Below are 14,427 nucleotides of genomic sequence, written 5' to 3' on the forward strand. Positions count from 1 at the left end.
TCACGAGCGTCTCCTGCCGGAGATTCTACCTCGTGAGCGCGCACGTCGCCGTCCCTCATATTCCCATGCAAAGAAAGGTACACTGAACACACACATGCAGGCAAGAAGGCACACACACACAGGAGCGCACCTACACACATAGAAAGCCCCCCCACCCCCACCCCCGCCTACGCCGCATACATAGAAGTCCCCCCCCCACCTGCCGCCGCCGCATACATAGAAGGGCCCCCCACCCACCTCCCTGCCGCCGCCGTCGCATACATAGAAGGGCCCCCCCTCCCCCTGGCTGCCGCCGCATACATATAAGCCCCCCCCCCTCCCCCGCCGCATACTTAGAAGTTCCCCCCCCCCACCGCCGTATACATAAAAGTGCCCCCCCCCGGTGCCGCATACATGCAAGCGCCCCCCCCCCCCCAGACCATACATGCAAGCGCCCCCCCACACCATACATGCAAGCGCCCCCCCCTTACCGTGATTCTAAGGTCTTGCAGCCTCTGCGGGGCTCTCCCTCGGGCATGAGCCCCGCGTCACCAGCACTGCTTTCCCGTGGGCGCGTGCGCGGGCTTCCGAAGACGGAAGTCCCGCCCCAAGGAAGGTTTAGCTTTCGGAGCTGGTTTTGCTGGGAGGAGGGGGAAGGAGCCAGGTGCTGGTCCCGCGTTGGCACACTTGTTTTTGTATGGTTTCGGGTGCTCAGTCGCACACCAAGGTAATTTGGAGAAAGTTTCTCTTCACTTCCAGCCTGTCAGTATGTTTGAAGTATAGAATGCGTGTGATGGCGCATTTACTTTTACAAACCGCGGAGCAACGTTCTTCGTAATAACGTTTTCCCTCTTTACGATGCTTGTTTCACCCATACTCGCGTCTGTTACGTGCTCTGCAGGTCACAGTTTCGAATCGAAACTCTCTCGACGTTTCACTCTTCGTTTTTTTCGACTCCCACCTCCCTCCGCTTTTTATGTTTTTCGTTTATACACTGATAAATGTAATGTAGGATCCCTGCTTATCTTGTAGCATTTCTTCATTTCTTATCATGAAGATGAATTAAGGGCTTTTCACATTCGTTCGCACACCGCCCTTCTCCACATCCCTTCCCGCCAGGTATCTTTCCTTCCTCTCTTGAAAATAAAAGGGTATTTAAGCAGTGGCTAAAAATCCTTCGACGGCTCAGCTTTTCATCTTTTCTGCTGAGTTTAAAAGTTTGCGCTTTTGAGTTGGTTGGACTTCGTTTTCCATCTCAAACTTTCATTCTCCTCTTTTAATTTAATCTGAGGAACATTTTTAAATGAGTTCGGATCCCATTGCCCTCCGCCTTTCACCTTGATAAAAATGTGTGCCTTTGCACTGTGAATGGTAGCCACTATTTACCAACGCACACATGGAATGCCAGCGTAGCCTGTGGCAGTGACGGCTCTGCTGCTAGAAGCAACGAGGAGAGGGGTGCACTGACACCAGAACCGAAGGGGTCTCTACTTCCGGTGCGTCTACGTAAGAGGATGTTGAAAATAATGAGTTGGGAAAAGAGGCGCTGTTTAAACAATATCTCCTTTCATAGTGTGCTTGTGAACCGGCGGCGAGTTCAAACCCGGCCTCCCCACCTCCAAGGTCGACAGGTCATGCCGTTACGACACATCCTCTGTCCTGTCGCTTCACTGTATTTTTTTTTACCATTTAATCTGTAGCACTCCGAACAAGTGCATGTTTTTACAGACTGATCCCCCAACATTGCTGCACCCGCCATCCTCTGCCCTGGTCATTACTTTCACCTGCCACCCCACCCTGTCATTGCTTGTTTCGGAAGTTGTCATCTTTTGTATGTACTGTTCGTGAATTTCTCTCATAAACCTTTACAGTAGTTGACTTTGACTAGAGAATTGCTCGAACAGTTGTGCACAGGTCAGCCACCGTTCCAGATGAGAACAGCTCACGTTTTACGTGTTCTGATCACCATGCTTGTTTTTCTCTGCTATTTCCTGGAAGCATTCACCGTCCCTCTCAATCGCCTCACTTTACTCAGTTTTAGGATGTTGTCTCTTTTGGATTTTCTTTAGTGAGTGCCAAATGAGGTGAGCATTTTCTTTTTATTTTTCAAAACTGAGATGGATTAGTAAATAAACAGTTGCGTGAAATGCGTTTTTTTTAATATAGCGCTAATGCGCTTTATTATAGCAAGCATTTGCAATGCAATAGGTCTCGCATTTGCGAGAGTTAAACATATTAGCATTGTAAATGACAATGCCTTTTATTTATGTTTTGAAAACCAACACATAAATAAAAGACATTGCCATTTACAATGCCAATAGCTCAAACTCTAACAACTGCGAGACCTATTGCATTGCAAATGCTTGTTGTTACTTAGCTGTGCTTGTGTCTGGGTCTCAAACATTTGCACCAGCTTGCTGTTTTTTGTTTGTTTTGTCCTGAGAAGACTCCCTGGTAGCAAATAATGTACATCATGTGCAAGCCTTTGTTGGAAGATAAATGGCTGGAAGTCAGAAGTTGAACTCTTGTGCACAAAGGCGGAAGTGCAGACTCTAAGGGTAGTGTTAAATGGGGAATTGTTGTGAGTTAGGTTTCTTGTGAGGAGTTTTAGTCTCATTTCCTCAGGATGGGGAAGCAGCTGCTTGTATTGCGTCACTGCTTATAGTGACAATCCACAAAATGCTGTAGTTACTACATTAATGAAATAAACCAACATTTGTTAGACACCACAGCATTGTGCAGATTACAGCACAGTCCTTTAAGAGTCTTGAGTAGAACAGAGATTGCAGCAGTGGAATGAAATATGTTTTATTACAGACCTGGAATACAGATACATTTACAATCTTACTCCCACCGCACTATGCATATACATTCTATCGAAAGTACATAAACCTGATCCTTTCCCACCAGGTAGTCCTTTCTTTCCTGCCATAGGTTCCTAAACAGGGAGTCACACAGACTCATTCCTGCAACCTATAGCTTCAAATCTCCCAACATTCATATTAGATACAAAAGATTTGCTGAACAAACTCCTTGATATCGAATGGCATGAGGAACATACTTAATTTTCACTCTAGATGTATGATCCCTATAAACATCCTTAATAAAGGATAAAGATCTGGCAGCTAGCAACAGTTTCTCCCCGGTTACCTTTATTGGTGTCCATCCCGATATGAATGGCTATACTTTTTGTTCTGCTTCCCTCTCCCCCCTAATCCCACTTGTCTATGACCGTTACCTACTTTCTTCAAAGATACTGTCGCCATGGACTCCCCAGTCTAGGAAATCTACTCTATTTATGCGGACCTCATTTTTTCCCTACAACTGGTTTTATCAGCTTGACAGTTTCTTTGGCGTCCCTCCCTTCATTCTTCCTTTATTTTTATTCTCCTCACCTACATTTGCTATCTATCACCTCAATATTTAATACATCCCTTCTCAAGGTACGGTGATCTTGCCATTCCTCTAACCATTACTCAATTTTGAAACTCTTGGAACGACACGTGGTGTTGTAAATTTGTTTTGTTATTTTGTTTTGAGATCACTAATTCGGAACTTCACATAAAGACTGTTTTAAGACACGTGAATAGTATGCAATGCCTACTTTTCCAAATGGCCATTCTAATTTAGAGTGCATGGGGTACTGGCCATTTTTTCATAAAAACACCCCACTTTAGCACACATTCAAGACCGTGAAAACAAGTTTGTGGGATACCTGGATCTTTCTTTGTACATTAAGTGGCCATTCAACATTACCTGGCACAAACATTTCTGTTATGATTTGGAAGTGACCAATGTGGACAACTATTGTATTGCTACATTTTACTATATGGCAAATCAGTCATATATAGTTGTAACTACAATTTTGAATATATTTGTTTGCAGCCTTGAGGAAGCCCGATGGGAAGAAGCATGTTTTGGCTATATGGTTAACTTGCTATCCTTAGTTGCATTTTGCACCAATACAAATGCGTCTTCAAGAAGATGTTTTAAACCGTAGACTTATTTATACCTAACATAAAAGTGCTCCTCCTTTGCTACAATTGTTTATCTTATGAAAGCTGGGGTAAAGCGGCTGTCAGGTTTGACGACATATTTAGGTAGCGGGGTGTTTTTGCCATTGTGGTAACACCATTTCTCATCTGAACTGACAGGTGAGATCAGAATACACTCACACTGTTATTGTTGGATGTGCAGCAAGTTTTTTTCACTGCTGTTATAGCTTTGCACTTTTCCCTGCATAACCAGTGCACAACTTATCAGAACAGAAAAATATTCATAATAGATCACACTGCAACTTGCAAAGTAAAGGACTTTAGAAAGCACTTCAGGGAAAAGAGCAAGAAAGTATTCAAGATAAGGGATCATCTGTTTTGACATGGTAATCACTGGTACTGAAGAGAGCCCCTTTGTGTGCATACGTGCTCCTTGTGAAAGAGCAGAATGTGGTCACTCACAACAAAGTTAGCCAATGGCTAACAAAGTTAGCCAATGGCTGGAGTGGGCTGACCCATTGCCCCTTGCTGTATGATGTGGTGGTTGGAAGAAATGTGAATGACACAAAAGAATAGTGGACGGTGAAAGCTAGCTGAAAGCCCCCATAAAGAATAATATATAAAATGTTACTTTAAAAAAAAATGTCTTAGCCTACATCAACCAATCCTTCACATCAGATTTATAACCGAATCACATGTTGCATCGCATATGAAATCACTTGATAGAAAATATTCTTTCCTTACTTATTAATAATAACTTCAGCTTCTTTCTAGGCAACGGCAAGTGAATTCCACCAACCTAAAAAGAAAATCAAACATTTAACCTCCAATGATCACTTAAAAATTGCAGCTCATGCCATGATTATTTAGCGGCTTGACCTTGGAAAGACTGTTTTATCTTGTTTTACCACAACCACCTCTCCCCATACAGAAAGCGGTTTGCCACTCAGTATCCAGTCTGTTAGTAATAAAGAAATTAGGATTGCACACCACCTATACTAAGATGTACCTTGGCTACCTGTTGAAGCCATAATTAAATTCAATATTTGCTCCTCGGCATTGAAAGTTCTGCTTCTAAAGAAACACCCTACTTAACAGACTTAATTTAATATAGGGAGGACAAAGAGGACTCAGAAGAAAAAGAGAAGTACTCCTGTGAATCATCAACTTTAAATCCTCTCATTATACACAACCTAGGTTTTTGTGGTGCACCAGCAACATGCTGACTGGTTGAACAATCCAACCAATTTATTGTCATATAAAAAGGTGCCCATTTTGACTTCCTTAACTAGAATAAAATAGCCACTTGGTGATCTCAAAATCTTTGATGCCTACTGTTGTGTTCTGTTATGTTCTTTTGTATCGTGACTGTAAATCTGTGAGAAGCACACAAATATATTTTTGTGCTGTACCAGTATATAAAATTAATAAATATGGATAAATGCTGAATATTTATAGTGAAGTCAATACAAATTAGAACAACTGCCAGCCATTTATGTAGCATTATGTACTGGCCTTTCCCCATTGCCTCTCCATTCCACTGCTCCCAAAACCATCTCAAGATTAAACTGCTGTTTAAATTTGGAACGGCAAAATTGTGGCTTCTCTTGAAGAGATTGTACCAGCTAACATCGATTTGTAACAATTTTCTTTCTTTAAAGGTTAAACCTATGGACCATCTCTAGTAATGCCTCTCTTTAGGAAGAAGGAAGAGGGGTATATGAAACGTTTCCGGATAATTCTTTTCCAGGAAAGGCCGTCTGACTGCCTCAATGATATTGGAAACTGTTGCATTGTTTTAAATATCGCTTAAGCACCCGGTTTCTTTAACAGTGCTATCTACCTGCCCTATAGATAGTCTAGATTGACTTTGACTTTGATGCTGATCCATGGAAGAAATGTGGATGACTATCTCAGTTCTCGTCTCTCACTTTTCCCTGTCCTGAACAATGTAGACATACATCTTCTCTTAATTTATCACAATTTAAAATACTCTTGCTACCCCTTACCTGTCTTGTTAGCATGGCGTTAAAGCTGCGAAATGTCATTGGTGCTAAGAGGACTAGATTATGGAAAAATATGTATTTTGGCTTATTTAGTTGTAGGCAGTCAAGAAATCTGTTGAACATTTCTCTGGTCCTGGTTTCTGCGCATGTTTATAGTGTGGTTAGTGGTCTATTGCACTGTATTGCACATACATACCAGTACTAATTTTTCTGATGTTCATTATTAATGAATTACAGATTTACTAACTTGGCATACCTTTTTGTTGTGCTTATTCGTGGAATATACTGCATATCTGATGTAGAGGTACGGTTTGCCATTGATTTGCGCTCAAGGGACTGATGTTTGGAACTTCACTTGAATACGACATGGAATTTTGTAGAATTCTGTCAACAGTCGAAAACTCCTTGTTCCCCTATAGTTTTCTAGGCACGCTACCAGCACAGTGTCAATAGGCCATAGCAGTAGCGGCAGTACGCTTTAGAGAAGGATTGTAAGGGCATTTGTAGGTGATTATGTAGGACAGCAGGCTATTGCTGAACAGCTATTTCCTACGCTATGCTGATTTTGTTTTTTTCTTTCTTTTTTAAAATTGCTAAAAACATTGCAGCCTTTCTTCATGTGCTGAGACATAATGTCAGTGATGTCTCAGTTTTACTGTTTAAAACAATTGCATGAATTGTGCAGAGTATTGTAGACCTTGAAAGCAGCAGGACACTGTAGCTGCTTTGTTCCCTCGCTTTGTTTATTTAAATGCAACAGGTGCGCCTGAAAAAGCTGGCTCACTACTTTCTCAGTTATCAAGGATGCAAGATACCTGACTTTTGCAGCGTGAATCTTTCTGGATTCACTATGCTGTGGTTGGGTCCGGAATCGTATATTTTTTTTTTTTTCCGTAGCCCAGGAGGGCGTCGACGTCCAACCTTCTGGTGTCCTTCCTGTGACGTCGGCACGCTTCCTGCGGAAGCTCCCACCTTTGGGTACCATCTTCAGATTCTTTTTTCCGCCATTGTGTCTGGATCGTCACCGAGAGGTTCCAGAGTTTTTGGAGAAAATAAGAAGGAAAAGACTGAAATCTACCGAAAAAGATTGAAGAATACATCCAGGAACAAGACCACTGAGCGGGGACGACGAAGAAGGAGGAGAACATCGAAGACTTCGACGTCCAACGGAGAATGTGCACACAGGGAGCCCCCTGAGCGCAGGAATGGACAAGACTCCGTTCAAATTCTGCCGCAATTGTCACCACAAATACGCGCAAAAGGCCCAGCATCCGTTTGCAACCTCTGCCTGCCAGTCGACCACGAAAGCAAGGATTGCAACGCCTGCTCAGTCTTCATCCCGAAGACTCTCAGGATTAGAGAGAGGGAGAGGATAGCCAACCACAGCATGCAAGGAAAAGGCCAACCTCCGTCGCTTCGGGACTTGGGCCTCACCAGTGACGAAGAGGACAACATCGCCGAGGGACCAGATGACTTCATGGTCGTAGAGACCGATTATAAAACTACAAAAGAGGTAGGAGGGACGTCGACCCCATAAACCACGACAGACTCTCGAAAGCCTGAGTCAGACTCTCGAAAAACAGAGTCTAAGTCCACGAAAGGAGCACTGGCGCCGAAAATTTTGACGGCCGCAGCTGTATCCAGGGACAAACAGCCCAGCAGATCCTTCGAAAAGGACTCCCAGACTGCGAAAACACAAGAAAAACCTAGGTCGCCGAAACAAGCCCCCGAAAAGGAGCGATCGACGCCGAAGGAAAAGGACCCAAAGGCTTCTTCGAAGTCGACGTCTACGTCGAAGAGATCATCCGAAACACTCAACGCCGAACAGGCAGCCGAGATGGAAAGGAAAAAGAGAAGGCTTGAGGCCGAAATGGATAACATCCTGCAAAGGAAAAGAGAATTCGACGAACGGATGAAGAGCTTCACCATCCCGTCGAAGCCGGCGACAGCGATCATCGAAGACGAGGAGGAGTTAGACGCCGAAGAGCCGCCGAAAACTCCCGAGCCCCAAGAACATCAAGAGGAAGAGGGCCTATACTATTACGAGGAAGACCAGCGCACGAGTTTGTACTCTGCATCCTCGGTGGTGCAGGACCTGGATTGGCAGGACCTCGCCGCCGAAAGCCCAGAAGAGGCCGTGGAGACGTACCCTTCAAGACCTTCGCCGCCAGATGACATTGGGATCTACAACATGGGCATCAGGAACGCTGCAACAGCTTATGGAGTGAAACTGGAGGAAGAAAAACCAAAAGCCTGCTCCCTCCTAGAGACCCTGCTCCCCACTCAAACCAGGAGTCAATTTCTCCCCATGGCACCAAGTGTCCTGGACCAGGGGAGGGAGGCATTCAAAGAACCAGCAAGCTGCAGGTCTGTCATACCTAGGACAGAGAAAAAATACAAACACTCCGCTAAGGATCCTCCCTACATCCAGGGATGCTTCACAGCTGACTCCATCATTGCAGCAACAGCCAGAAAAAAGGCCAACGTTCCCACAAACTCAGGCCCACCACCAGACAAAGAGAGTAAGAGAATAGACCTCACTGGAAGGAAAATAGAGAGTAATGCAGCAGTACACTGGCGCATTGCCAACTCTAAGGCATGCACACCAGCATTGGGACGAGGTCGGACAACTGCTCAAACACCTCCCTGAGCAATACCAACAGAGGGCAACACACCTGGTGGAGGAAGGCAAGAATATAGCTAGCTCATGCCTGAACTCAGCCCTGGATGCTGCAGACACGTCCAGCAGGCTCATGATGATCGGGGTCACAGAGGGAAGGCATACCTGGCTGAGAATATCAGGATTCAAGCCGGAAGTACAGAATAACATTCTGAACACCCCCATCAATGGAGAAACCCTGTTCGGAGCACCAGTGGATGAGAAACTCACCCAGCTCAAAAAGGAAAATTAAACTGCAAGGTCCATGGGTGCCTTGCAATTCAGAGGAATGAGGAGAGGCACACCAACACGGAGGCCAAACGGAAGAGGGGAAAACCAGCCGGGAACGTCACATCAAAAATTCCAGCAGGGCAACCAGGGCGACAACCAAGCACAGCAGGGCCAGCAAAAACAAACCTGGCAATACCAGCCTTGGGGCCAGTCCTTTCGCGGGAGGGCGAATGGAGGAAGGCAAACAAGAAGAGGGGGCCAGCAACCCACCTCAAAGTGACTCCGCACCACCAACTGTGCCCACCCACACAAAACCTCTATGGGAGGGGCACAACAAAGTCAAAATAAACGGGTTACACGGACAAAAAATCAATGAACATGTAACACCAGTAGGAGGCAGACTAAAAACACTTCTTCCAGGAATGTAAGAAAATAACAACAGACAAATGGATACTGAACATCATACAGTTCGGATACTGCATAGAACTGGAAAGGAAACTGCCAAACAGGAAACCAAAAAGAAAAGCGCTCTCAGCATAAGAACTAGCACTACTCATGGAAGAAGCACAATAACTCCTCCACAAAGAGGCCATAGAAACAGTACCATTCAAAGAAAGAAACAAAGGAGCATACTCAAACTACTTCCTCGTACCAAAGGTGGATGAAACGTTAAGACCCATCCTGGACCTATGGTTCCTAAACCAATACATAAGAACACAAAAATTCAAGATGACATCTCTTCAAGAAGTCATTCCTCAGATAAGGGACGGAGACTTTGTCGACCATAGACCTAAAAGACGCCTACCTACACATTCCTATGAACAGACAGCACAAACATCTACTGAGATTAGCCATCAACAAGGCAAACTACCAGTTCACCGCCCTGGCTTTCGGACTAAAATCTGCACCAAGGGTCTTCACCAAGTGCCTCGCTGCTGTGGCAGTGCACCTAAGGAGGGGAGGGATCCATGTATACATCTACCTCGACGACTGGCTCATAAAAGCAAGTTCCTACAAACAATGCAAAGAACATGCACAGCGGGTCACAAAAACACTAACAGAACTGGGATTCTCAATACACTGGGGGAAATCTCAATGGAACCAGAGCAAGTGAAGATCTTCTTCGGCGCACAGATCAACACCATACAGAGCAAAGTGCTCTCTGGCGACAAGAGAACACTTGCCCTGCTGAAGGAGACACGTCAGTACCAGAAGGGGTGAGCTCTGACAGCGAGCAAGATCATGTGGATGATGGTGTCCTGCATACACCTAGTCCCCAATATACGGCTACACGTGAGACCATTCCAGGAATGGCTGCAACAACAATGGTCACAAGCTACAGGGAGTTGGGAAGATCTAGTGGTTGTAACGCACGCAGTGCAAGAGGAGATAGCGTGGTGGAACAAGGAGAATATAACAAAGAGGAAGCCTTTAACACCACGAAACCCAACAGTGACCATCACCACAGACGCATCCCAGAAGGGATGGGGAGCACACATGAACCAACTCAAGGTGCGGGCCTGTGGACTCCAACAGATGCGATCAGGCACATCAACTACCTGGAACTAAAGACTGTGTTCCTCGTCCTAAAAGCCTTCCAGAAACAACTGTACGGACAAAGAGTGTTAATACAGACCGACAACACCACAACGATGTTCTACAGCAACAAACGGAGAAACACAATCAGTCGCACTATCCAACCTAGAGCAGGATATATGGAGATGGGCCATCCCACTCAAAATAGACCTCCTTGCTATACACCTACCAGGCAAGGACAATGTGGAGGCAGACTGGCTCAGCAGACAGACATCGGCATCCCACGAGTGGGAGCTCAATGCACAAGAAACACAAAGGCTATTCAAGAAGTGGGGGACTCCGACAATAGACCTATTTGCAACACACCAGAATGCAAAATGGCGATACTTAGCATCCAGGCAACCCGGGGAATGCCTTGTGGATAAGCTGGTCGAAAATATTTGCCTGCGCTTTTCCCCCGATACCACTGATACACAGGGTACTCAGCAAATGCAGAACCAGCATCATGACGCTGATTCTGGTGGCACCACAGTGGGCCAGGCAGTCATGGTTCTCACAAATAGTGGAGATGGCGCAGGGACCACCTCACAAATTCGGGAAAGGAAAGGACTTACTCTCCATGCAAATCAGAGAGGTACTCCACCCAGAGCCAGAGAGCCTCTGCCTAGCGGCATGGCTCCTGAAGACATAGTTTGCACACCTGAAAACGCCGGAGAGCACACTGCGGGTGCTACGAGAGGCAAGAAGACCTACCACATGGAGGTGCTATGTGGAGAAATGGAAAAGATTCAGACAATGATGTATCAAGGAAAAACTGCACAAGAAGGTGACAAAGGAATCAACGGTGCTTCAATTTTTAACACACCTGCTCAAATCAAACCTAAGTTCCACCTCGCTGAGAGTACACCTAGCAGTGATAGTAGCCTACACAAGAGGAGAGACAGGAAAGAGTTTCTTTACATCACAAGTAGTAAAAAGATTCCTGGAAGGGGCTAAAAGGATAGCACCACCCAAAAGGATGCCACCACCGGCATGGAACCTTAATTTAGTCCTAACCGAGCTTATGAAGGCGCCTTTCGAATCCATCCATAAGGCCTCACTACAAATGCTCTCAATGAAGATAGCCTTTCTAGTGGCAATCACCTCGCTACGCAGGGTAAGCGATCTGCAAGCGTTAACGCTACAAGAACCTTACATCCAAATACACGATGACCGAGTTGTGATGAGAACTGACCCACACTTTATGCCAAAGGTGGTGTCAAGGTTTCACATGAACCAGGCAATACAAATACTAAGCTTCTTTCAGAAACCATCCACAAGCGCAGAGAGGGCACTGCACACTCTGGACGCTAGAAGGGCAGTGATGCATTACATGGAAAGAACTAAAGAGCACAGTAAAACAAAGCAGTTCTTTGTGTCCTTTGCAAGCAGTTTCCTGGGTAGACCAGTAACAAAGGGCACCATCGCACGATGAATCGCACAAACAATACAATCCTGCCACAATCAGGCAGGTCAAGAACTAACAGAGGGCCGCAAGCCCACTCAACCAGGAAAAAGGGAGCAACAATAGCCTTCCTGGCTAACACACCCATTCAAGACATATGCCTGGCGTCAACATGGGCTTCAGTGTACACGTTCACTAGGCACTACTGCGTGGATATACAAATTAACAAGGAAGCACAAATAGGACAGAAAGTGCTTCAACATATATTTAACAACCAAAGCTCATCTTCCACCCAGCCACCACAAACATAACAAACTGCTACAAAGTCTATGCACAGCATAGTGAATCCAGAAAGATTCACGCTGCAATATGAATAGTTTCTTACCTGTTGGTGTAGTTTTGCAGCTTGAAGGTGTTTCTGGATTCACTAGCGAACCCACCCACCTCCGCCAGAAAGATGAGGCAGGAGAGGAAGGTGGAAATACAAGGACAATATACTAACAGACACCTTAAGAGACAAAGTGGAAATTCATTTACTTTCAAGGAAGAACTTGAAAACATCGCAAAAGGATTCACGAACACAACACAAAAACAAGAAAAAAAAATCCGAAGATGGCGCCCAAAGGTCGGAGCTTCTGCAGGAAGCGTGCCGACGTCAAAAAGAAAAAAAGAAAAAGACTACGATTCCAGACCCAACCACTAGACGGCGGAATAATGCACAGCATAGTGAATCAAGAAAGCTCTTCAAGCCGCAAAACTACACCGACAGGTAAGAAACTATTCGATATCTATTGTCAGGTGTTTTTTTTTTTTGGACTGAATTTCTGCAGTTACACGTTCAGAGGCATTTCAGTGGTGTGCTCCTTGCTTGCTTGCATTTTTAAAATAAATATAAAAAGCCTAGGTCCGTGATTCACAAAGGTAAAGTTAAACCAAAAGTCCTTACTTCTAGTAAACTAGTACAAATACTAGTAGTAAAATTACTAGTAGTAACTTTCCTTTGTGAATACCAAAAAGTAGTAAAGTTAGACTTTTGGTCTAAATTAGACTTTTGGTCTAATTTTACCTTTGTGAATTGGGCCATAGGTTGCTGAATTTTGTCATTTCTGTATTGAAATGGATAATTTCTTCATAGATCATGTTTTCAGGTTTTCATTGAGACGGAAAGAATTTGTTTTGCCCTGCAGTTTCAAATATTTCAAGTTTATTAAAAACAAATTTGACCTCCGTTGAGATCAGCAATTCAAAACCTCATACATAAATACAACTACATCAACAATAATCTGTAATTTATACATACATATTAAAACTACTCTAGAAAGCATTTAACTACTTTAAAAAGATTATAACATGCATGTTAGTTCTATGGTGTCTATAAAATTGATAATATCTACTTGGTTATATTGTACTTTCTATATAGCAGATTTAAAAAATACTTCCATAGCTCTGCTTTTGCCCGGCAGATGATTAACATGTTTCAGATCTTGCTTTGCACCCCGTCCAAGATCACACAATGTGGGGCTCTGTTTTTTTATGGTCTGTCCAAACGCCTGTGTATGTCAATAATGAAAGAGTGGCTAGCCTTAACTGGAGTATTAGTTTACAAACACTATGTGCTAGGGATAAAGATAAATATTTTTGAGCTTGATTAGAACATCTCATCCATGGAAAAACCTTAAATAGTTCCAATTTCTTTCAATGGTCGTTGTCCAGAGTGCATCTTAAACTTGGGACAGCGTTTTTAATAAATACTTTTAAATACCTAGGGGACCATGATTATAGATGCTCAATTTTGCACTATAATCTTTCAAGTGTCATTTGCATATTTACAGTAAAAATATAGTTCTTTTTTGAGCTGCCCAAGGTTTCATGATTTAAAAACTCTCTCCGAGAACACTGGACGCATAAATTACGCAGGAAACCTAATAAATTATTTTAGAAACGGCTTAGGCACATAAAATTCCAGCCTCCATGCCTGAACTGCCTGGCTTAATGCTGAAGATTTCCATAAAATCTTACCCTCAAATAAATTCAGAAAAGAAAATGTTCCAATGGGTGTATACTCATTTGCATGAGACAAAGTAGATGGAATTTTTACTTTATAAGTGCCCAACAGATACATAAAATGTCTATTCCCCGTTGAGCTGTAAAATGTATTTAATACTTTATTCCTTATTAGTGTGAAGTGGTAAATAAATGGTAGAATGTCCTATCCAGGTAGGCGTATGTCTTGACCTGTTCTAGTATCTCAACCCATAAGTACAATCAAAAGGGTTCACAGCGCTGCCTACCCTTAAAAGCAATTACCTTCGTTTTAGATTCAAAGAAAGTTCTTCTTTGTATATGAATATAGAACACTGTGCGTAGTCCCTTTGGGATTAAGACAAAGACCACCACGCTTTCTGCATAGACCAGTATGTGAAGAAGGCATAAGGATAATTTAGGGGGAAGTTTCTTACCTTGTTAAAACCTGAGTCGGGTCGGGGACAATCGATATTTGCCCGGCGGTATTGCCTCTGTGACCCTCTAGTTATTTAATCAATGAAGAGGCAGGCGCTGGAGACTGGAAAGCAGGAA

General features: G+C 43.9%; 1 protein-coding gene and 1 long non-coding RNA gene across 19 annotated transcripts in view; one reads left to right on the forward strand and one right to left on the reverse strand.

The window, feature by feature from the left end:
- The window catches only part of CLASP2 (cytoplasmic linker associated protein 2), a 2,039,150-nt gene that overhangs the window by 151,349 nt on the left and 1,873,374 nt on the right, over nucleotides 1-14,427 (forward strand). The window lies entirely within an intron of this gene.
- Nucleotides 1-14,427, reverse strand: part of LOC144829302 (uncharacterized) — a 66,045-nt gene that overhangs the window by 5,572 nt on the left and 46,046 nt on the right. Inside the window, exon 3 of the long non-coding RNA XR_013610630.1 lies at nucleotides 4,719-4,773. This is a non-coding gene — a long non-coding RNA (uncharacterized LOC144829302). The remainder of the gene's footprint in view (nucleotides 1-4,718; nucleotides 4,774-14,427) is intronic.

This window comes from Lissotriton helveticus, chromosome 4_1 (genome assembly GCF_964261635.1).
Source record: "Lissotriton helveticus chromosome 4_1, aLisHel1.1, whole genome shotgun sequence".
NCBI classification, from domain to species: domain Eukaryota; kingdom Metazoa; phylum Chordata; class Amphibia; order Caudata; family Salamandridae; genus Lissotriton; species Lissotriton helveticus.